The sequence below is a fragment of the Meleagris gallopavo genome, chromosome 23 (assembly GCF_905368555.1).
Source record: "Meleagris gallopavo chromosome 23, MGAL_WU_HG_1.1, whole genome shotgun sequence".
NCBI lineage: Eukaryota > Metazoa > Chordata > Aves > Galliformes > Phasianidae > Meleagris > Meleagris gallopavo.
Genome location: NC_139426.1, coordinates 4,503,653 through 4,527,670, shown reverse-complemented (window position 1 = coordinate 4,527,670; position 24,018 = coordinate 4,503,653). Strand labels below are relative to the sequence as shown.

General features: G+C 46.7%; 1 protein-coding gene across 1 annotated transcript in view; it reads right to left on the bottom strand.

Moving 5' to 3' along the window:
* Window positions 1-24,018, bottom strand: part of PAX7 (paired box 7) — an 85,852-nt gene that overhangs the window by 6,459 nt on the left and 55,375 nt on the right.

The following is a 24,018-nucleotide window of genomic DNA, read 5'->3' as shown; positions in this document are numbered from 1 at the left end:
GCATTATCATCACTAACTAAAAATCAATACCCACTTCACATCTGTAAGGTTTTATCTGGAGGGAAATCTGCTCCCTGTCCATCACGGTGACTGACAGCCTTCCCTTTCCCCTCCCTCTCGTCGGCTGCCTCTCTCCCCTTCCCCATCTCCTTTACCTCTGCTGCTGTCCCAAATCAGTCACAGGCATTGCGTGGGCTTGCACTTCAGGCTAAGTCAATAACAGCCCCGGTGCTAGGAGCCTTCGGCCTCTCTCCTACCCTTTCCAGAGGTCATTTGTCATAGGGGAAAAGTGGTAGGGGGTCTCGGTGTGTTGGGGAACCCAAGGTTACCACACAAAGACCCTCCTGGATGAAAGAGCCAGCCTCCTGCTGCTGCCTCCCTCCCCACCCTCATCTCCCCCTGTTCCCCAACCCCCCCCCCGGGATGTTTCATCACTCTCTCCCATACTTTAAAAGAAGGGGAGTTAAAAAAATGTAATTAATTCCCTCCATTTCTGAGCTGGCCCTCAGGGCCTCTGGCCGTGGAAACTGTAGCAGGGGAAATGTGCACCCTTTATGATAAACGAACGCGGCTTTGGGAAGGGAAGAGCAATTAGGGCCTTCAATCTGTGCAATCAGGCCTTCAGATTTTAGGGTTGGAGGTTGGGGGGTGGTTGTGTGTGCTGGGGGGGCAGGAGGGGCTCAAGGGGCAAACAATGATAGGGAGAGATGCTGTTCTGATGGAGGAGGGCACACACACATCAGGGAAGTTTGATGACAAACCCTTGCCCTGTAGATGTGCTTGGGATATGGGACAAAGCAAGGCAGCCCAATGGTGACATCAGACCCTGAAACACCACAGAGTGGATGTCCACCGTACGCAGGGTGTAAATGGCCCAAGACAACAGGGAGGACGCAGAGATGTTTTGAGGAGATTGCATCCCAAAATTCCAAAAGGATGGGAAGGTGAGAGCCTGCAAACACCATTTTCTAGAGTGGCTCCCAGTGCTGCTTGTCTCTTTTTGGGCTTCCGATCTGACAAAGCGTAAAGCGTCCAAATTCAGACGCTGCCTTAGAAAAATGCTGCATTTAGAAACTGCTGAGTCTGGCTAAGTTGTGAATAAAGGGAAGACGTAATCATCTGCAACTAGCTGAAGGGTGTTAACTCCAAAGGAGCTGCCAGATGGTCCCAAAGGAGTGCAGACTGAAGAGGGAAAAGCTCATGGCAGTAAGCAGTATTTCTGAAGCTGTGGTGTTGTTTTCCTAGGAATGGATAGAAAACTTCAATTTTTGGAAAGGCTGGAAGCACGATTGGTTTGAATATTTAATACTAATCAGACAAAAGCCCTATGAACTTCTGCTGAGAAGAATGTGTTTGTAGGTTCTATGGTGTCAACGTTTACACCAGTCAGTGGGAAATGAATTTCTGAATATCTCATAGCCATGCTATGGGTCTCTTGGCTTTCCTGCCTACAAGGAGCAGACAACTGGTGTGCTGTGAGTTCCCCTATGAGGTTTTTACCACTGGGTTGGTCTCCACTATTTGCAGTTGATCCATCTTCTGCTTTGGGCAGGTGATGCTCTGTCCTCCTCTAAGCTACTTGGTGGAGACCCAGCTCTAACTTTTCCACCTTTCCCTGGCAGCCTTTTCAGCTAATCTTTTCCTTCCCTCTTGCAGAAGGCAACCTTTCCTCACACTGATGCTTTTTGATCTCTGTGGATTCATTCTCACTTCATGGGAAGAGGGAGAGTTGATTATTCTATACATACATTAAATGGGAACAAAACGAAGAGGTGACCGTAGGACTGCTGAGAGTTGAAGAAAGAGTTGGGAGGAGATAAAGAGCTCCCCAAAGATCTTCACTTGAAAGGAAGATAAATATATGCAAATATGCCCCTAGGTAGGCCTAAAATGACTTATGTAGCAATCACTAACTCTGCACTCACAAAGCCAAGTAATTAATTTTGAATATTTTCTAAACCACTAGACCCAGCTGAGCTGTACCTCAAAATGCCAAACCAATCCAGTAAGTGTTCCCTCTACGCGTGGTTTTGCATTCAGGCCAAGAAACTTCATACAGTTTGCACCTAAAAAAAAATCTGATCTGTTCAGTCTAATGGCAATTCCTAGGAAATTTTAGAGCCCAGGGATTGAACTTGTAGAATCAGAGTGTCATTACAGTTGGAAAGACCACTAAGATCATCTAGTCCAGCCATTAACCCATCACCACCACACTAGTGTCTTTTAAATGGAATTTGAAAAGCAAAAGGCCACTCCAGTGAGGTAAATGGGAGTTTAGCCCTTAATTTAAATGGAGCAATTATTTTGCTATAGGAATTAATTGTTATGCTATCGATTGAAGAAGTGCTGACTGGTGTTTCCTACAAAGTGAGTGAGGAGTAGTGCAAATGTTTGCTAACCAACACTACCAGTGTATTCACATTGAATGGACGTAGATAAAAAGGCCATACCCCCCAAAAATGGTTCACCACTAATGGCAAAGGATTGCTCCAGGGCAACGATGTTCCATTTTCATAACCTCTTCCACTCCAGTGGAAAGTGTTTGGGGACGAGTGAAACCTGTGACTTTCCCAATGCCACAGCACTTGAGTCAGAAGCAGACCCAGAACAGAAGAAAATGTTCCTGGATCCTTCCTACTAGCATAGGACAGAGCGTGCCAGATACCTTCAAAGCCATCAGCAATGGTCGCCAGCAAACATTAAAACCATCAGAAATATCATCAATGCCTTTCAGTGACTTAAAACACTTGAAGGGTGTTTCAGTGTAGTCTAGGACACAGCAGGTGAAATGGAGATGAGCACCACGTCCTAAGACGACCCTGTTCACTTGACAGATGAGAATGGAAAGGGCTTGGGGAGATGCTGGTGGTGAGATGGAGCTGGGGATGCAATGGTGAGCTGCAGCAAAGCGGGCCAACGCAGGCTGCACAAGGGGAGGATTAGGAAAAAAAGGCGGTGGGAAGTTATTACCTGATTGTTCAAGGCTATGGTGAGGTTCCACCTGGAGCACTGCATCTTGTTTTGGGCACCCTGCTTCTGTAGAGATGTACAAATTATGGAGAAGGTCTACAGAAAAGTTTCTAAGCTATACAAAAGAATGGGAAGGTGTCAGCTCTAACGGTAAGAGAAATTGCTTAAGGCTGGATGGTCTGGGTAAGAGAAATGAGCTCTTCTTGCAGTGGGAATACTGTAAGCAAACCAGAAGCACCATGGGGTTATACATCCAATAATGGCTATGAGGAATTTTGTAGCAGAAGCATAATTTGGAGGGAAGAGGGGAGGCATTGCTGAATAGGAATTACATCAAAAACTGCTTGATCCAGAGACACAAGCCACTGCTCTTGGTGCCTGGGAGCCAAGGTCTACTGTCACCTATGTGAAAGCAGATGCTAAAGCTTCTAACAGTCTGGATAACCAGAGAAAACAAATAGACCTGCTGTGCTTCAAAATCAAGACTAACCCCTCCCATAATTGGGTTAGACACAAGCCAGCCATGCCTTACCATGTTGAAACTGTTGAAAGGGCTGATTTTTGTTCACTTCTGAGCATCTCTGCTTTTAAACTCTGAAAATGGGCTTTGTGCTTTACTAACCATTGACATCTTTATTCACCCGATTGTACCTATGCAGACCTTATCCTGATGCTGGCCAGGTGGATACACTGGGGACTCCATGGGGAAATTTCTTTGTTGGGATATGGGGTATCTCTGGGCATTAAGTGCAGGAAGATGAATCTTGCTTGTGGCATTTTAGAACTCACAAAGTCATTGAAGATGAGAGAGCGGAAAGGCACAGCCATGGAAAACAGGAATTTCTAAACATTTCCAAGCTTTGAGAGGGACTCAGGTTAGGTTCATCTTTGGAAATGGGTTGGACTGTTGATACCTCGTGTTTTTTAATTGGCACCTATTCATCCAGTTCTGGGTAGGCTGAGACATGCTGATGGCAAGAATATACACCAAGAATATATACCAAACACCGAGAAACACCCGACAAAACTTCAGCCATTTCTCCCTGAACACCCTTCAGCATCCCCACGTCGGCAGAGACTAACAAAGACAGCCCCAAATTTGCAGAAAGTCTCCTTTTCCCCTCCTCCCCTCCCACCTCTCTCCCTCCTTTTATATATTTATTTCCCCTTTGCTAAGCCAGTCTGCGCTCGCTCACTATCACAACCCCCTGCAGACACTGGTAATGGAGTGCGGGTGCTGCCTTACTGCTTCGAAACAAGATTTCCTGAGATCCTTTGAGCTCGCTCCATGCCTCCCCCTCGCCTGCTTTTCTCTCTCTTTTTGGAGAGTGGAGGGGAGCCTCTATAAATGTGAAAGGAGCTGCACTACAAAGAATCCCCCAAGTGGCATATCCCAGCCTCGGGCGAAGCTGCTTGGTGCACTGATAGTCCTGCGTATCTGTTCTAGGACTCCTCTTTCTCTTCCCCTCCCTCTTTCTCTGATCAATCGAGGGCTGTAATCAGTTAAGGTCCAGCTTAACTGCAGTGTAAGATACACCAGTTAAGCAAAGCCAATGCCTCCAGGGTTCCCATGGTAAATACGGAGAGGTCATGGGGAGATGAAATAACCCTGATAAGTTCGGCAAGTGCAGTGCTAGCATAGAACACTTAATAACTTGAGCTGGCAGAAGAATGGGAGAAAGAAACAATCAGAACTGTTTCCCATTCCCAGCTCCTCTTCTGCTTGTTTGTTTGCTCCCCAGTTCTCCCCGTTTCTCTTTTCAGCTCACCCCATGAATGAACAACCCGGACCCCGATCCTGTCCAGGACCGCAGGGTTGAATTCTCAATGACAGTTCCTGAATTCAAGGAGATGCCTTTTGCAGCCCTACACGTGTGCTCTCCCCTTGGGCTTCTTTCTGCTGCTAGGGAGCAGTGTGGTATTTCTAATGGCAGGCAACTCCTTGCTTTTGCCAAACGTGAGCCTCAGAACCCTTGTAGGATCTGAGCTCTGGGTAATGGGGATATGTCTACCCAGGCCTGGGGTCCACTGGAGGCATTATTGCAAATAAATAGGAGGAAAAAAACAAGAGAATAAAGCAAGCATCTTGCTAAAAACGGTGCCTTAAATACAGGATTACCCTTACCACCAAGGCGTCCTACCTCAACAACCCCTACCCTGTTTGTTTCCGTAGTAAATCTTCTCCTTTCTCTCCATAAATGTCCATCTTCAGGGATGGCCCAGGAAAAACAGAGCCCTTTGCACTCATTATTTATAATCACCTTTACATTAGGTTGATCGCCTTCATGCTGGATCCAAACAACTTATGGTTTCCTATCACCCCTTTTGGAGGGTTTGGGGATGACTGGGGTGTCAAAGGGACTTCCTTGTGCTTCTGTTCCTGAGCTCATTGCAGAGAAGTCCCCTCTAAATTCTACCTGGCTTTAATCCTGAACTAATGACTTGATGAACACAACGTGAGGTTTGGATGCAAACAGCACCACATGGGCTGCTGTCTAATTGGACATCAGCCCACCAGGCATTGCAGATAGGGGAAGAAAAAAAAAATACCATGTAGGATTTATTAAAAACGATGCAGATGCACAAAGAGCAGAACAAAATCTTTAACCAGAAGCGATAAGAAAGCCCTAAAGGATTCGAGTTGAGATAAATATCCCTCTTGGAGTCCTCCAGTTCTCCAGAAGCTTTTTGGGCTGGCGTTTCCCCGCAGTGTAAGAGGTGCTTATTTAAGCAGGGGATGGGATTACCTCTTCCCCCAGTGCTTTGGCATTTCTGCACTCAGGGCCTGCACAAAACTTGATCAGTTTATATGATTAGCCAATGCAAAGAGCTGAAATCCCAACAATAAAGATACACCTTTGAACTGCTGGCCAAACCATGTCTATGCCAATGGGAAGGGTCAATACCTCATTAAAACTAAACCTCAACCAAAAGAGAACAGTCACACATTGACCAAAGGAGCACATAAACCACAGCACAGCTCGATGTACCAACACAAGGCACTCTGTATCTCAACCTCCCGACCGAGCTGGCTTTTATGAGAATACCTTGTTTGGAAGAATAAGAAAACGGCAAAATTGTGCCCTTTGCTGCGTGGCCAAGTAGGGGAGATGGGGGGATCACAACTCATAGTGCTCGAGCAGAGTTTTTAAGGCACCTCCTGCATGCAGAAGTTTAAAAGCACACAAGGCGCTGCTGATCCAGAGATAAATGGTGGAAAAGGGATTAGAGATACTTAGCGGAGGAGAGGGAAGACTCAGGAAGGGCTGATTATTTTAAAGATATGACTATTTAAAGATAATGATTGCATAAATTTAATTAATGCATTTTCATGCTGCAAATGGCCGTTTTGTAATTAATGTATCTGGCCTCGCTAAGCATGGGAGATCACATCTCCTGCCCCCCCTCCCTCCCTTCCCTATTCCCCCCTCCGCCTCGCGTTTAATGAAAGACAGAAAGCAGATGACAGAAACAATTTGTCAGCCAGTACGGGTGTCAGATGCCTAATTGGTTGCGCTGAGTTAGTGGGAAGTAAAGGGGGAGAGGGCCAAGGCTAGGGGGCTCTTCTCTCTTTATCCAAGGCTTCGGGGTGGGTGCCTGGATGGGAGGTGATGGGGGGTGAAAGTGTTTCTCGTTAATTGATGGAGATTAGGATACAGATTGGCTGTGGCAGGGACTGGGCAGTGACAAGAAGGGGATGGGAGAGGCTGGTTAACAGCCGTGCAAACAAGCTGCCATATCTCACCATGCATTAAGGCCGGCGGTGCTGACAGCACCGATGGTTCAGGTTGGTGTGTGTGGGTTAGAGCCTCAGGAAAACTGCGTGCCCTGTGTCTTCCCATCCTTGCCCCTCTCTGGGATTGGCTTAAAAAGCCAATCTGGAGTTGATGTACGTGTCAGCTGGTGACTGAGTTCTGTGGGTGTGTTTGGGTCGTAGAGATACAGCACAACCTACTGTTCTCTGGTCCTTATGTTGGAAAACATCCTTCTCCATGCAGAAAGGCCTGGCAGTATGAATCCCTCTGAAATAGCAACCAGCAGAGGCTGTCCAGAGAGGTGGTGATACCCCATCCCTGCAGACACCCAAGGTCAGGAGGGGATCTGAACGCCTGGTTGAGGTGTAGGTGACCCTATTCACTGCAGGGGTGTTGGGCCAGATGGCCTTGAGGGTCCCTTCCAACTCAAACTATGATTCTATGATGAATTAGAGAGCCCAGGCTACAAGCCCCCTGAATCTCGCTGAGAGCTGAGCATCCTGGCCCTGTCCCAGCAGGACATGGCTTGGGCTAGCCAGAGTCACACCTGGGAGGAAAGCAGAGCCATGCCTTATTTTTGCACCATCCCTCTTCCTTCAAGGCTTTCTGGGACCTCTGTACCCTCCAACTCTGCCGTATTTGTCACAAGCACAAGGCAGAGCAGTGTTGCCACCTTACAAATAGAAAAATGAGCTCAATGAAGGCTGATAACTCAAGACTGCACCAAAGTTTTTTGTGGTGGAGGAATTTGATCTTTCCAAATCCAAGGTCTTCATTCCGGACAGCCTTACCTCTCCTCTTGTAGGAAGAACAAGAGAATTACAGCGTGGTAGAATCATTAAGGCTGGGAGAGATCACTAAGATCACCAAGCCCAAGGAACCTCAAAACATCGGTGCCATCAGATGCTGTTGGGTGTCCCTATAGGTATAAGACAGCCTTAGAAAGGTGGGAACAGCTTCCTGTTCCCACAAATAAAGGTGATAAGTAGAGAGGCATGGGGAGAAAGAGCTAAGAATAGAAAATGTTGATTTCCCATGCTGGGCTCTGATCACATTCCAACACACCACCTGCAGAGATGAAGACACTGCTGGGCTCCTGCACTGTGCTACACGTCCCTTTGTGAGGGGTCTGCAGAGGGTTGAGAGGTGGTGAAAAATATTATGGGAAAAAAAAAGATACACAATCTTTTCTTTTAGATGAAAGAGTGACTTTCAAACAGCACAAATGGAAATGGAAAGGAGGTGGGCGATGGATGCAAGAGCAAATGCAAACTTTTCGATTTCAAAGAGATGAAAATAAGGTAAAACCTTGCAATTTGTAGCAAAAACATGTTTAAAATAAAATATCCCGTTAAAAACAGTTTTCTCTTTGCTTATAAAAGCAAAATAAACTCTCCAGAGAGTGAAATGGAACCATTCTGCTCTTTCCAAGATGTCCCCATCTGTCTCCTCGTCCCTGCTGGCCTCAGTTATTCATTCAGCTGTGGGGTGAGCATCATGCAGACATGGGATTTGGTGATGTGTAACTGAAGCCATTCTTATTGCTAAATACTTGTGTTGCAGAGATGTGGAAGTGCTACAGCCAAGGAACGGCTACCACTGTACAATAGAAATAAAACCTTAGTACCCCAAAATGGCATATCTGTGACATATCTCCCACCAAGCCTGGCTCTCTTTCTACTCCCACTCCAAAAAAGCAAATTCAGAAAAAAAGAGAAAAAAAGAAAAAAAAAAAAGAAAAAGAGAGGGTAAAAGCTTCATATTCCTGACTCTATTCCAATACAAAGTCAAAGTCAAAAGAGAGTGGGAGCCAACCCTGCTCCAGCTGCCAAAAGCTAAATGGCCTAAGATGCAGCAGGGAAAATGGAGGAATGGGAATTATTAATGCCTTCTGAAAATTTGCCTCGCACAGGCACTGCAGAAATACTCAGCATTTACTTCTTCCTTATTCATAATGCACACTCTCTTCCCTACACTGGAGTACACCCATCATTTTCCGTCTGGTTTATAGGACATGAGGGGCAATCACTGGGTGCTGGAGCTCTGCTAGGGAGGAATATGTTCCATCGTGCATTAAACAAATGCTAAATGATTACAAGCACCATATTGGCTGAGAAAAAAAGCAGGCTGCGGTGAGTTGTGCTTGTCACATCACCGCTCCTGCTTGGCAAATAAGTCCTAATGCACAATTGGTATTTATTAGATGACATACAACAACTGTCTCATTAAATCAGGGCTCGAGTGTAGGCCGGAAGTCTTAATTTAAAGTGTCACCAGCTACTGAATTCAGATGGTTTAGCCAGGAGGGAGGGAAGGGAAGGGAAGGGAAGGGAAGGGAAGGGAAGGGAAGGGAAGGGAAGGGAAGGGAAGGGAAGGGAAGGGAAGGGAAGGGAAGGGAAGGGAAGGGAAGGGAAGGGAAGGGAAGGGAAGGGAAGGGAAGGGAAGGGAAGGGAAGGGAAGGGAAGGGAAGGGAAGGGAAGGGAAGGGAAGGGAAGGGAAGGGAAGGGAAGGGAAGGGAAAAAAAATGGGGCTTAGAGAAGTAGGAAGTGATAAGTGGTCCTAACCCACCTTCTGAAATGGGTTGTGATTTCCATGCCGATCGCAGCTCTGGCTCAAAAAATATTTGTTCTGCATTTGCTTTCTCTCTCTGCTCCCCTCTACATACACTTCTTCAAACTCTCCCCCTAATAAACGGTTGAGCACCTTTCTCTGTGTTTTAAATGCAGCGTCGAAAGCAAAGGTTAATGCTGGAGATTGCATTCCAATTGAAAACGCGGCAACCGGTAAATTTGGTTTGTTTAGAGTGGAAATGCTTGAACTGCTGTGGATGGGTGGCGGGTGGGAGATGTGCCCCAGCTCCTCGCTGGGCAAAATTAAATTTCAAAGTTTAATGAGTTGCGAAGGGCGCTGGATTAAAAAGCCTGGACCCAAAACTGAAGCAGTGCGATGAAGGGAGAGAGAGAGAGAGAGAGAGAAAAAAATCCCACCAAACCCGAAACGTCAGGGAACAGAGCAAGTGAAAAATGTCAGGGCAAATTGCTCTTGACAGTGTTAATATCTGCACCTCATAGCAATAATTACATGTAAATAAATAGTGAAATAGCTCTCAGCTGGAGTCTGGACTCCGAGTGCAGATGCCACTAACAGCCAGCTGGGGACCTTTCGCTCTTCTACTGTCATTTTCCCTCCTTTCTTTCCCCCCTCCCTCCCCTCATTTAATCTCTGCCAGAGCTGTGAGTGTAATACTGAAGCCCTGCAGCCTCTTTCTTTGGGGCTCGCATCGCCCTCCCCACCAGGGGCTGCTTTTAGCCCCTTGCAAAGGGAGAACAAACTTCAGTTTGGTCATCTTGTGAGTAAAGCTGAGAGGTGAGAATGGCTTGGCTGGCTATCCTCCCACCTCTGTGGGCTCCTAAAATATCAGGAGGGATGGAGCTATCTGTTTCAAGCAGTAGAACCACCAAGGTTCTCAAAAGGACATGGGAGAACATAAGGCTCAGCATCAGGGTGCTAAAAGATGCTTCATTTCCAGAGAAGAGCCTGAGCTGATGCCTCTGACCCTTATACAAATAAAGACCCAATTGCACAAGCCCACATTGTTTTGCATTTCTATAGACCCACGTCACTCTGCACTTTTACAGACCCACATCATTCTGCACTTCTACAGCAATCCTTCCTAAGGCATGGCTCAGCATAGCACATCATGTTAGACTGCTAAGAGGAAAAAAATCACTGCATCATTAGCATTAAAGCCCACTGAGGAGTGCTAGGCAGACAAACTGCCTTTTGGTTTGTCTGTCCTGGTGCTTCGATGATATGGCCAAAGGGATGTGGGTGTTTGAGTGGGGGAGACTCCATAAAATAAATGTGCAATTGCATAGAGAATCATAGAGTTATTAAGGTTGGAAAAAACCTCTAAGATCATCCAGGCCAACTGTCCACCTACCACCAGTATTGCCCATTAAACCATGCCCAAAAATCGATAGATACACAGTTACTACAGGTTGAAGTACTTCTACAGAGAAGGCCTTGGGGCGAGAGCAAAGGGCCCTGATTACACCCCAAGTCAGGGCAACGAGGTTCCTACCTTACATATCTAAATTTAAGCAGAACAAAACGCTCGTGCCTCCGTTCTTGGTCTCAGAGATAATAACCATCCCTGTGGTACAGGGAGAAGAAACGCTTCCCAGGATGATGAGATGCTCAGATATTGTGATGAAAGTCTCAGATAAAGCTAAGCTCATTATTTTAGCCCTGTTCTCTTCCACTTGGTCCATTTATCTCTTCGCGCCCTCAGTTTAGCTCCCAGTCCTACAAATCAGGATTAATTATAAGCCATAAAGCTCTGCTAACCAACAAGCAAGCCCATGCTGCTTACCCCTCATTGCTGGGGAAACTGAAATAACTTGTGGCTGGAGACAAACAAACCTGTAAGGTTGCTCACAAGGGCAGGAATGGTTTAACCCAACTGAGGATGTAGAGAGAAAACCCAGGGATCTCTGCTCCTATTGCCTGGTGGTTTGGGAGGTGCCCCAAATGCACACCCATTGACATCTCTCCCATCTAAACAGCATCACCCCAAAGCTGAGCTGCCAGACCAAAGGAAATCAATACAAATAACCTGCCATGATAGGATGGAGACGTTCCTACTGAACCACTGCCTTGTATAAGGAAGAAAAGCTTTGAGGCCTTTCCTTTTGGCTAATGAAATTCACAACAACACCCCACACTGCACTGAGCAACAAACACAGCTCCATTATTTGGAAAACAAATATGTTCTTTAGAGCTTCCTGGTTGTCAAACACCTTTTTGTTTAGCTCAACAACTAATCCACTTATCGGAGGATAAAGCTGCCAGTGAATCAACAGTATGATAAAAGCATGCACAAAATTAGCAAAAATTTGCCTATGGCTCCTGCACGTTTAACAAACACCAGCTAAGAGAAAAATGATTCCTATTTTTTTTTTAATAACTGAGATCCCCAGGAGAGATTCTGTCAGATAGCAGCTTTTATTTTGCTTGCAGTTTTTTTCCCCTCTCTCTCTCTTCATATATAACCCAAGCACTGAGGCTGGGAGATGCTGGGAGCTGATATCACATCCACGGTGAAATTGGCAGTATTTGAATAAGCAAGTGATGCAGCAAGGAAAAAAATTAATAAGGTTATATATATATATCACAGAATCATAGAATTGCTCAGGTTGGAAAAAACCTTCAAGATCATCAAGTTCAATCTCAACCTAGCCATACTACCCTAACAACTCACCTGTAAATCATGTCCTCGAGCAATATATATATAATACATATTATATATAAATATATAAAATAAAAATGTAGTGCTCAGGCATTGACTGCTTGCCTAAGACCTCAGCTTTGCTGGATGTTTTCCTCCTCATTGGGTTGTAACACCCATAGGATGCTGGATTTGTCCTCCCCTGCTCTTCAGCATGCACTGCACACATGGATGTGTGCAGAGATGTTCTTGTGAGAATTCCAGCATTTCTGGACACAGTAATAAACCAATGCACGTGAAAGGGAATGAGAGAAAGAGGGGATGAAAACTCCTTAGGGCTGGGCTATTCCAATGAAATGGAATGACAGGTTCCAATGGGACCAATGCATCTCTCCATAGTTCACTGCATCAAAAAAGGGTGATTCAGCTTTTCCAAGGTCTGACTAATCTTCTGATGGTTCCTGTCTCTCTATCATACAGAGAATATAAAATGACCTTGCCCCAATGGAAGTGGGTTAGATAAGAGGAATGAACTTGGGCAGTATTCTCTTGTTGCTACCTTTAAATGACAACAGGAGAATAGTAGAATGGTTTGAGTTGAAAGGGACCCTTAAAGGCCTTCTATTCCAAGCCCCTGTAGTGAGCAGGGACACCCACAGCTCCATCAGGGCTCAGAGCCCCGTCCAGCCTAACTTTGGGTGCCTCCAAGAATGGGGTTTCCATCATCTCTCTGGGCACCCTATGACAATGCCTCACCAAACTTACTATAAAACCTTCTTCCATATCCAGTCTAGATCTCCCCTCCTTTAGCTAACCATTTCCCCTCTTCCTATCACAACAGACCCTACTGTCCCCTTCCTTGGTGAGTTGGACTAGATGACCTTTCAGGGTCCCTCTCAACTCAAAAGATTCTATGATTCATTCAAATATTCTCCTCTTTCCCCCCCACCAACTTTACCTAGGCTTGAACAGGACCACGGCACATGACCATGGGATCATTTAGGGGAGCTGGGAATTAATCAAGAGGCACCCACCTGTCAGGCTGGTATCTGGAACTAAATGGAAACACTTGCTAGTACTTGACCTCTCGCCCTCCAGACAAGCCTGCAGCTCTTGAGTGGTTTGAGAAACCCTCTTGCAGCTCTGAGACCCCAGGTGAAATAAAGCAAGGGGAGAGAGGCAGGAACTGGGTAATGAGCCACGGGGGAAGCAGAAAGAGCTGATGGGGGGACCAGTAACCTTCTGGCACTGGTGGGAGAATTCAGATGAAGAGATGGTGCAAAGACTTGGATGCAATGAGAAAAAAAAAACAGAGCACACCATGGTTTGGCCAACAAGGCAAGAGAAAGAGCCTCCTGAGGCTCCATGCTGTGTCATAGTAAGAGATGCTGGAAATATTTGGGGTGAAATATCCCCATACCTTTCTATGTGTCTCCTGGATGGGTTTTGGTTTGGATGAGCTATATCATACATACACATTGGTGCAGACTGTTCAGCACACTTTGGTGCTCCATCTGCTTTTCTTGTGCTTAGTGGAGGCCAAAATGCCGTGCCGATGAAACCCAAGGCAAAGCTCCATCTGCTCAACAGCAGAAGAGAGCCCTGCATGCCTGCCAAAGGATCTTCAAATATCATATCCTAATTTTTTAAAGAGAATCTTGCTCTTTAACATGCACAGCCAGATTGTAAACTGATGCAGAATGGCTCAGTTACTCCAACCTCGGAGCCAGATGATGTGAACAGAACGATGTCACTCCTACTTTGATCTTCAGCTTTAGGATTTTGGGCTTCAGCTTTAGGACTTCTGGGTTATCTCCATGAGAAGGGGAAGGACAAATACTCCAGGAAAACCAGCTTTCACCAACTGCCCCAATACCAAAGAAAGAAAGAGCACAGAACAAGATCTGAGCCAACGCATGAAGCACTGGGACATCTTTCTTACACAATGGGACATCTTACATTCTGGGACAGAATCCAGGAAGATGTCCCCTGGATCTTCACAGAATGGAAAGAGTTTAATACTTAGAAGCCAGCTGGAGGCAACACAGACCCCAAAATGTCTGTGTGAGAGACGACACTTGCAGATGGGCATGGCTGCAGGGCCAGGGCAGGGCATGGGGATGCAATGAGCAGCACGTGCAGCCCAGGACCTCATCAGAGCTGTCGGACAGAGCTGCTGAATCTTACGTTGGCTTTTAGGGTCTGGGAGACCCCATGTGGCTCCTAATTCGGGGCTGGATTTGTGCTCAGCTGCGCACTCTAATCGCTAATTAAAGGTTTGTCATCATCCTCCAGCAGCTGTCAGTGTCCTACAGGTCGATCCCCAAGCAACACTCTGCAGAGCCAGAGCTGTCGATTGGAAAGTTCATTGTATGGGCAGTGTCCAGCCCCCTCCCTGTCCTCAATACACCCGGGTATTTATTTCCTATTTATTCCCTTTATTTCCAATGCTCTGCGTTACCTCTTCCACCTTCTTGCAATCCAGCCCCCACATATTTCTTGCTTTCTCCTCTTGGTCGTTCTTTAGTTTTTCTTTTCTTCTATTTTTTTTCTTTCATTCATTCTTTCTTTTTTTCTTTTTTTCTTTTTTTTTTGGGGGGGGGGGGGGAACAACAACAACAACAAAATGTTATTTTGTGCCTCCTGAGCCTTGCTGGCTGGGCTCGGCTTCTGTATCAGCTGGAGGAGCTTATGAGCCTCGTCTCCTCGGATTTAGACTGAAATTTTGATTTTCTGCCGCGCTCAGATAATGTGGAAATCCTGTTCCCCGATATTTACTGTTTATCAGCGCAGCGCAGCGCAGTTCTGGGGGGAAGGGAAACTCCCCCTCCGTGTCCCCCCTCGTCCACGCCACCCCCATCCTGCATGCTAATGGGGTCTCACTTTGGAGCAAACCTACAACAAAAGCCTAATTACAGTGAGTGGAGGGGAAGAGGGATCCATCATTGGATCCTACTGGAACACGGGGTCGGTTCCTCATCCCATTGGTGACCACCACACCTTCTCCTTGGAGCTGTTGCCACCTCAGGAAGACCTCAATCTGTATGAAGTTGAGGATGGGAAAGCGAACAGCTGTTTCTCCAAGCTCCACAGCTGGATCCAGCATTCCCTCAGCACCTGCCTTTCTCCAAGGAGCTCCACGTCCCTTTTGCATCCATCCCATCCGCATCCCTTCCATGGAGATTAGTGTCACTGAGCCCTTGCAAACACATTCCTACGAGGAACCTGGAGGGAAAGCAGGGGGCACTCCTCTGCCCGACATGAACCAGGCAAGAAAAATAAAGCAGTAATAAGAAAATCTGGGGCTCAGCAGCAGGGGAACATCTCTAAGTGGCCGGCGGGGCGTAATGCCTCGCTATTAATGAGGCCTGCCACCGATCCCTAAAAGGATTGCTTATTGTCAGATAGTGTACGGGGCTTTCTCTCTGCCCCCCAGCCCCTCGTGGGGAAGGCAGGCATTTCCCTCTGGTTGGGATTGAGCTGAATGATGTCCTGGTCACCTACAAACGTGCTGGGCTTTCTCTAAACCATAATTAGCAGCATCAGCGGGGTAAGGCAGCAGGGTAACACGGCATGGAGGAGGAAATGGGAAAAAAAAGAGGGTTTAAAAAAAAAAAAAAGGAAGAAATAGAAGGGGAAAGGAATGGAAAGGGAGACGGGAAATGCGATAAAGCTCAGCCAGGCGCTCCCTGCTCGCGCTGTTCTCCGTGCAGCTCTTCTGGTTTAAAGTGACTCCGCTTCTTATGGAAGCGGAGAGGCGGTATTAAAAAAAAAAAAAAAAAAAAAAAAAAGGAGAGAGAGAAAAAAAAAAAAAAAACCAAGACACAGAGAGCTTCCTTATCTCATGGAGACAGTTGTCAGGAATCACTTTGACTGAGTCGTTTTGTCTCCATGCTTTTTTTCGCTGTCAAGCAGGCCTCAGGACATGGATCAAAGGAGAGGCGCCGAGCGCTCGCTGCAACTTCTGATCCCTTCTCGGTACAGACGCGGAGTGGCAGACAGCTCTCCTCCACATCAAATGGCAGGAGAGGAGCGGGAGGAAGAAGGGAGAGGGGGAAGAGAAGCTGGGAGAGAGGCAGAGAGGAGGCAGCGAGGGGCTCTGTGCCATTCTGGAGCTCAAGGACATATAGACAGATGGACAGACAGACAGCAGCCTTTGCTTTCCCCATTCCCCACTGGGAGCGTTCCCCTCCCAGCATCCTTCCCAAAAAGTTTTCCTATTCTTCCAACAAGCAGCTCCCCACGGTTCTCCTGCATTGCTCACGATCCCCTTTCAGGTACTTATTCCCTGAAATGAGATCCCCCTCATCTCCAAACTGGATAGGCTTAAGGGCTGACTCCAGCTTACCGCGGCGAGCTAAGACCCTCCACACCTTTGATCAATTCCTCGCTCGCCCACCCCAGACCCTGCTAGGATTTCTGATCTCCAGCCTCCGCTGTAAGTAGATCTGTCTGGGGGGGGGGCAGGCAGCAGCATCTCGCAGCACCCAAGCATCTCCCTTTTGCCTTTGCAAAAGATGTGGGTGCCATGCATCCTACAACCCTGTAGCACCCCATAGGGTATCTCCTGGCCTCTATGCCTCCCACACTCTATAGAAGCACAACCCTATAACCCCCATCCTGTTCAAGCACAGCCACACACTGCTCCCTCTCCGTGCACGGCGCATCAGGAACCAGCAAGCTGATGCAATGCCCAAATTCTCATCTCACACTAAAGATTGGTGCAGCATTCCTTTAGTGCACATCTCCCCCACGAGCCCCTCCTGATGCTTTGGGGTGTAACGTGCACGGCTCATCCCAGCAGCCCCAAAGGATGCTCTGAGGATGGGGATGCAGCCCTAGGCTCCCCTCTGCTCTCCCAGCCCCTGGATGTCCCATTTGCAACCTGCACCTATGTACTGTCAGCAGTCCCAGCAGCTAATTGCCTTTGGGATGGGAGCAAGCGTGGGTTTCCCTTTCAGAGCACACCCATTAGGGCTAGAAAAGCTGGAGGTCATGGACCCACAACCTGTTCCACCTCCTCATAGCTCTTCTCCCACACCCCCCGAATTCAATATACTTTCCACAATCTCTCTTCATGGAAAAAAAGAGGGTGCATGTTGGGCTTCATGCCTGACCCACTGCTGTAGGTTTTTCCTATCACAGACAGCTTTTCACAGCTAGAGCACAGCTGGAGCACAGCTGTTCCCCCATCTCCAGGCTTTAACAGGCACACACAATGCACGGGCACACACACTGGTGTGCACACACGGATATCGATGCCCTCGTGCAGGCAGGCGTGCAAGGCTGTAAGTCCTGCCTCTGAGTCCTTTTGTTGCATTCCTCCCTTTTAAGCCTCCCCTCTATTTTGCATCCCACGTCCCAGCGCTGCCCTTCCCCGCTGTTTCCCCTTGGTTCCATTGGCAGCAGCCAAGCTCTTGCCTCTGAATGCCAGAGGTCACTCTGACCTGCCTGTTGCCAGGCTGGATGCTGTATTAATTGCTCATCTCTCCTTTTCTCTATCTGCCCTGCCTGCCTTCCCTCCAGTCCCTTTATTTATTAAAAGTGGAGAGAATTCTGCATTTTTATTCTCCCGGTCTGTGGCACCTTCACACCTTCCTGTGTTTATTCCTCCTCTTATTGGTCTCATTGCTTTTTTTCCTTTATATTTCTTCCCCTATTTTCTCCTTATTCCCCTTTCTCCCCATTTTGTCTATCTCTGATACATCACACAGTCCGATCCTGGACCTCCTGAACTTACTGAGGCTCCTCTTAAAATCCCAAGGCTCAGAAAGCAATGGTTTGCTCCAAAATCAGCCTTTCTCACCTATAAAGATCTCAGCAATACATCCAGAGCACAACCAATGGGGTGGAAATGGAACCGTTCAGAACAAACACAATCAGTGCTACCCAGAGCTCTAGAGTTGGGGTTGAAGTAACAAGGTGCTGCTTTGTTCCTAATGAGTTTTCAGTGGGATAAAGAAATAAGGAAACCCACAAAACCTCATCTCACACCCTGAGCAGGGGCTAAGAGCACACTTTCTTGCAAGCACAGGGGAAAAGTGAGGGACTGTGGTTAGTTCAGCCCCAGTTATGAGCCCAATAGATGCCAAGAGTGAGGGAAGATGGTTTTGCTGCACAGGGAAGATGGGCAGAAAGCATTTTGGATCCTGCTCCTGTGCTTGCAGGAACAACATCAGTAGGAATCAGGCAAAGGAAAAAAAAAAAAAAAAAAGCGTCTCTGTTTTCACATGAGAAAAATGTTCCATTCTCCCCTTTTGCTGCTGCTTGGAGCAGAGGCGTCTAATTGACAAGAGCAGATGGGCTCTGTTTGGTTAAACAGGGTGAGGGGGAAATAAATAAAAAAAAATGAAACTTTAGCGGAGAAAGCACCAGATTCCCTGGGACTCATACATTAAATGCTGTGAAAGATGGAGCTGCATTTGACACCATGTAAGGGAAAGTGCCAACGTGGTCTCAGCAGAGCCAGGCTCTCCATGGTGGAAAAGGACATGGGTTTGAGCATGTTCTCCTCCTAAAATCCTGTGCATGGTCTGCTATAAGGAGGAAAGCCTGTCTGTGGGGAAGAAATAAGGTGTAAGGAGTAGTTGGGACCCAAAAGAGGGATGGTGGTCACCTTTAGAATGGGAAGAAGTTCATTGTAGGGATTCTGAGCCCTCTAGAGAGATGGGGAACAGGGCAAAATGCGGGGTAAAAATGGGATGGAAAAGGAGGGGTAAGAGAGAGGGAAAGGAGAATGGAAAAGGAATGGAATGAAAACACGGGATGGAGAAAGGGGATGGGAAAGAATGGTGGAGGAAACCAAGAGGAAAGGAAAAAGCCCTCGTGTGGGGTGGCACCCAAGAGCGATAGAGGTTAAAGAATATGAGAAGAACATGTTCCTACACCAAGATAAGCCGGGGAAATGAATCCTTATCCGTCCAAAACCAACCCTTTAAAATTCGAGCTAGAGAAGGGTCTCCTTTCAGGGAAACGGGGAATCCTTAATGCTTCCTCCCTCAGCAACTGTAATGCCAGGATGTTCCCAATCTGCTTTGAGGGATGGAAAGATTAAGAATAATAAAAAAATTGCAATAAAATATGTGTGAACGAGGGGGTAATTGTGGACAAATGCAGCATTCAAATTCATTTTTCAGCTCTTTTACACACCATTTCAATCTTATTTTCTGCTTGTTAATGAGATCTTGTTGGTTGGGGTGGGCACGGCTGCCCAGTATCGCTTGGGTAATTGCACATAATTTTCTCTCTACTAGTGATTTGCATCAGATTTTTTTTTTCCTAATTCTTTGCTATTTAAACCCCCTCCTCCCTTTCCCCCTCCCCCCCCCAAATCTCACCCTCTCCTCCCCCTCTTTCTTCCCCTCCCCTTCTCCTGGCCCAGCAAGACTCATTTTGAATGCTTATTATAAGGCACAGTGTCTCCAACAAAAAAAAAAAAAAAGAAAAGAAAAAGAAAAAAAGGGAAAAAAAAAGAAAGAAAAAAAAAATTGGGGAAAAAAAAAGAAAAAAAAAAAAGAAGAAGAACCAGACAGAAAGGATCCATGTCACTGCAGGAAGGAGCCAGACACTGCAATGCCTGCTGCTCTCTCGCCAGCTAACATCGTGTCCTTCCCCACTGCCAGATTTCCCCCCCAAAAAAAGGCTGCAGCTGGCTCTTCTCACATTCAGATCATCTCTAATCCCACCCCAGTGGGCTGAGGAAAGCACTACCCTGGGCAGTGGGAAGAGCTGGGATGGTGTCAGGAAATACAATGCTTGGGTAGACTAAAGAGAATCTTGGGTTTAGAGTGAAAACGTGTGGTCAGAGCCTAACTTTGTGGCTTCAAGGCTCCCTCCAGGAATGGTGATAAACCTGAAGTTGTAAAACCCGATTCCAAAATTTGGTTGGAAACCTTTGGTTTCCAGCCACAGCCACACTGACTGTGCTGGCTCTGTGGCTGTTACACAGGGAAGGGACCTGCTCGTGGAGCAAAAAAAGCCACTGAAAGCCCTCCGAAAATTAAAGCAACAAATACGAGATGATGAACAAGTTTCTCTTGGCTCTCAGCATTTCTGGAGCTGTCTTAATCGCTGGGTGATCCTGTGGGTTTGCTGAAAGATTCAAAGCTCTCAGAAATAACATGTGATGGAAGCATAGGGAGCGCCTGGCTCTTAACTCTGCCTTAATACATTCTCCAGATAGACAGCAGCCATTTGCAATAAACCAACCGTCTTTTGCTTTTGGACAATCCCTCACAAGACCCCAACATGCCACAGTGGATGATGAGACACATTTGAAAGACAGGCCTGGAGCTAAAGCCTTCTGGAAGCAGAGATTCGAGGAGGTGAAGCAGTAAGTAGAAGCTTTCTGAAGACCAGAAGACATTCTAAGAGGCAGAAGAGATGTGCTAGAAGGAAAGTAGCTCAGCATACAATAAAACACAATAATTATTTGCCATTTTAAAATAACCGGGGAATCTCCCATCATCACAAAGGCTCAACCTTTCATTTTCTCTTTACATTGACTTGTAATGTACTCATCAACCCAGTTTTCTCCCACTTCCCTCACTTCATAGAACCACGGAATTGTTAAGGTTGGAAAAGACCACTAAGATCATGTAGTTCAACCATCAGCTCATCACCACCATGCCTGCTAAACCACGTCCCTTAGAAACCATCCTGAAAGACCATCAGAAAAATGCTCAACTGGACTTAACTGGGCTCATACTGCGTTTACTATCACACTGATGATGATAAACCTTGTGATAAACCTCACACTAGCCACAGTGAGAGGTGATTCTCAGATAGCAAAGGTCTGAACTTCAGCAGAAATGGATGCAAAATGTGATGCAGCACATGGCTAAGGATGTCCTGGTACCTGGCATTGCAATAATTCAGGTTGATAGGTGTTCCCGGACAAATGGGAAATCATCTGTGGGATGAAAATGACTTGAAAGTGTTTAAGAGGGATTTATGAAATACCTTGAGGAGATGGGGACCTCACTGTGATGTTCTCCACTGTCCAGAGCAGCTTTCTGACAATCCGTGACTGCTGCAGCCCCTAGCAGATATGGGGGGACACATCTGGCTGCAGCTAGCCTGCTTTGAGGCTTGCTTTTTGAAACACTCAGAGCAAGATCTTTCCTACAAAGGCTGTCCCAGCACAAAGCTATCCCAAATAACTGCTCAGGCTACCCTGAGATCTTCCAGGAAGGTCTGGGATGGAGAATGGCATCTGGGATCATTCTAAGTACTGGTTTAATTGTGTGGGACTCTTTGCACAACCGAGGCAGTGTTCTTACATCATAGAATCACTGAGGTTGGAAGAGACCACTGTAATCTAATCCAGCTGAGCAACCCATCACCACCATGCCCACTCATAGAATCATGAAGGTTGGAAAAGACCTCCAAGATCATCTAGTCCAACCATCAGCTCATCACCACCGTGTCCCTCAAACATCACCGTAGGATGAGGGAGCTGAAGACCAAACTACTCAGGTTTGGAACAGAGGCACAATGACTTCTAAACTGGGTCAACTGGATGTCCCTTCTGGGAAGTGTCGAACAGAGCCAGGAGCAGAGCAGGGACAAGGAACAAAGCTGTGAGCTGGAAAACAAGGAAGAAACGTGGCCATTTCCCATGTGAAGTCTGGGTAGAACTCAGCAATGTCTGCCCTTTGTGTCAGGAGGGGAGGACCGAGCGTGGGGGGACCAAGCCTGCAGAGGCCAAATGTAATCCCTTTTTCTCTGTTGTGGGAATGGAAATGCCATGCTTCTCCTCTTGAATTTCAGCTGCCAGCACCGGGCCCGTCTGGTGGATTCTGGCTGGGACACCCAATCCCAGGGTAACTGGATAGCGTGCTGAGCAAATGTTGGGAGCTCCGAGCTGGCAGCCCCCACTGCCTTGTCTAAACTGCAAAGAAATCTCCCTCCTGCTGCTGCTGAGGGATGAAACCAGAGAACTGTCTGTTTGCAGCTCAGACAAACTGCCATCATTTTAAGTTTGCTGGTTGGTTTTTGTGTTGATTTTTTTTTTCCCCTACTCCTTGAATTCCGTCCTTCCCTGCAGTTGGGATTTAGCCCTGGAGATGTCACAGAGAGCAGCACAGGAGGATGGGGAGCGCTGAGGTTTTACCTGTAATTCAGACGAATGGCTGGAATGTGCTCATGTAAGTTGTCCAAAGCATTCTCTATCCTCTATTTACACACCTCGCCGTGTAAAAAAGGACATTTCTAACAGCTCTTGTTCAAGAGGGTGAGAGCATTTCTCACATCCCTCCACTAGGAACAGCAGAGAGCTTAGGAAAGCGGTGAGTTGGCAAGATCAGTAAACAGAACGCAGTCATAAAATAACCTGGGTTAGCCTCACCAGGCACAAAAGAAATAGAAGAATTTATATGCTGATATCTTGGCCCTCACATGATTAGAAGCATTAGGAAAATGGGAATCTCCCCTTCTTGGGGGTGCAAAGCTCTTTTCTTCAGGACTGCAAGATAATGTATCCTCTCTTTCCTATACAAAGGGCTTATTGGCTCAGGCCTCTATCTTCCCCTACCCTGAGCCTGGGGGCAGGGTAATTTGGGATTGGGATAAGCACAGAAAAAGCATTGGCATGGTCATTTCCATGAGCCTCTGATTGAGCGAGTGGGACCAGTAAGTAGGTGATGAAGGTACAGAAATGGAAATTGCACGATGGACTTGTGTACGTCTAGTGCTTGTGCAGCTTATCACCTGGATCTCACCCCCAATTCATTCTTTGGTGCTTAATTACACTTGTGAGAATAGGAATTAATCATGTGCCCTGGACTAGCTAAGCTGCCTTTGAATCCCTACTGTATGCTCATCTCCCAAGTCTGGTGCTATTAGAAACCTCTTGTTAGAAAGATGTCTCCTTATTTCCCCCACAAAATCACAGTTTGTGGCAATATTCAGCCCCACACCAGTCACACTTCTACATTTTCTATCTTATGGCCATTCCAAGATAGAAGTGGGATTTTTATACTGTTTCAGAGGAGCTGCAAGATTTCCCTCTTTCCATTGACACTCTATGTTTGTTTTCACACTTGAGAAATCACAAGTTATTGGACCTTAAAATCTATCTACCTCTGTGATGTCCCCGTTTATTGGATCCCTCTCTAAACAGTTGTAGCCTTTTCATTTCAGATGCCTACCTAATTTCTCCCAGTAGTTTCAGATTATTTTGTGCTTCCTGTCCTAAATAGTGTTACTGGCCATTCCGAAACCATGGCTGCAGGGCACTTCATGAGTCTCCATATCTCACAACTGACTGAGAGCAAAAGTGAAAGACATTTGGCACCCCTCAGGACAGCAGGCACTGCATAAATACGAGTCATTGCCGTTGATGCTCAGCGTATGGTATGTGCTTTATTGCACTTAAAAGGAAACATGCATTTGGAAAATAGACTGTGTCGAGTAAACCAAAGACCTCTGCCTACTGAGGTAACAAAAAAATTAGAACTTTTATCCATAATGGTGATAGAGATGGATTAGGTAGGGGGTGCATTCTCAGCTGGTGCAAATCCTGGCATCGCCACTGACTTCTGCAGGGCTCACTGGCCAAGAACAGGAGCCGCATCCTGTGACACACACGCATAGCCCAAGCCCTTCTCTCTGCTCTCTCCTGACCTGCTGCTGATGGAGGACTTAACCTCCACACTGCTGAGGCTTGTTTCTCTGCTATACACAGTGTGCAATGCCATGCATGCAATTGGAAGAAATAGGACAGAGCCAGGTGATAACCTTTGGAAGGCAGCTGGGACAAGGCAGGGTAAAAAGTAACCAAGTAAAGTAATTTCTGCCCTAGAAATCCTTCTGGAGCACTGAGAAGGCAAGCACCAATGCTCTAGGTCCTGACGTCTGCAGTGTGATGTCCTGAATGTGGTGACTAACAGGATGCAAATGCTCTGGCAGTACAGTGCTGAGCTCAGGATCGAGATACTGCCGATAAACAAATTAACTAATTGCTTTAACTAGGCCGCCTCCAAGAACTCATGACAATAACAGTAACTCCCTTGTTAACTATAATTCATTGTGATAGCCTGAAGCCTGCCCTGCTCTCAGAGG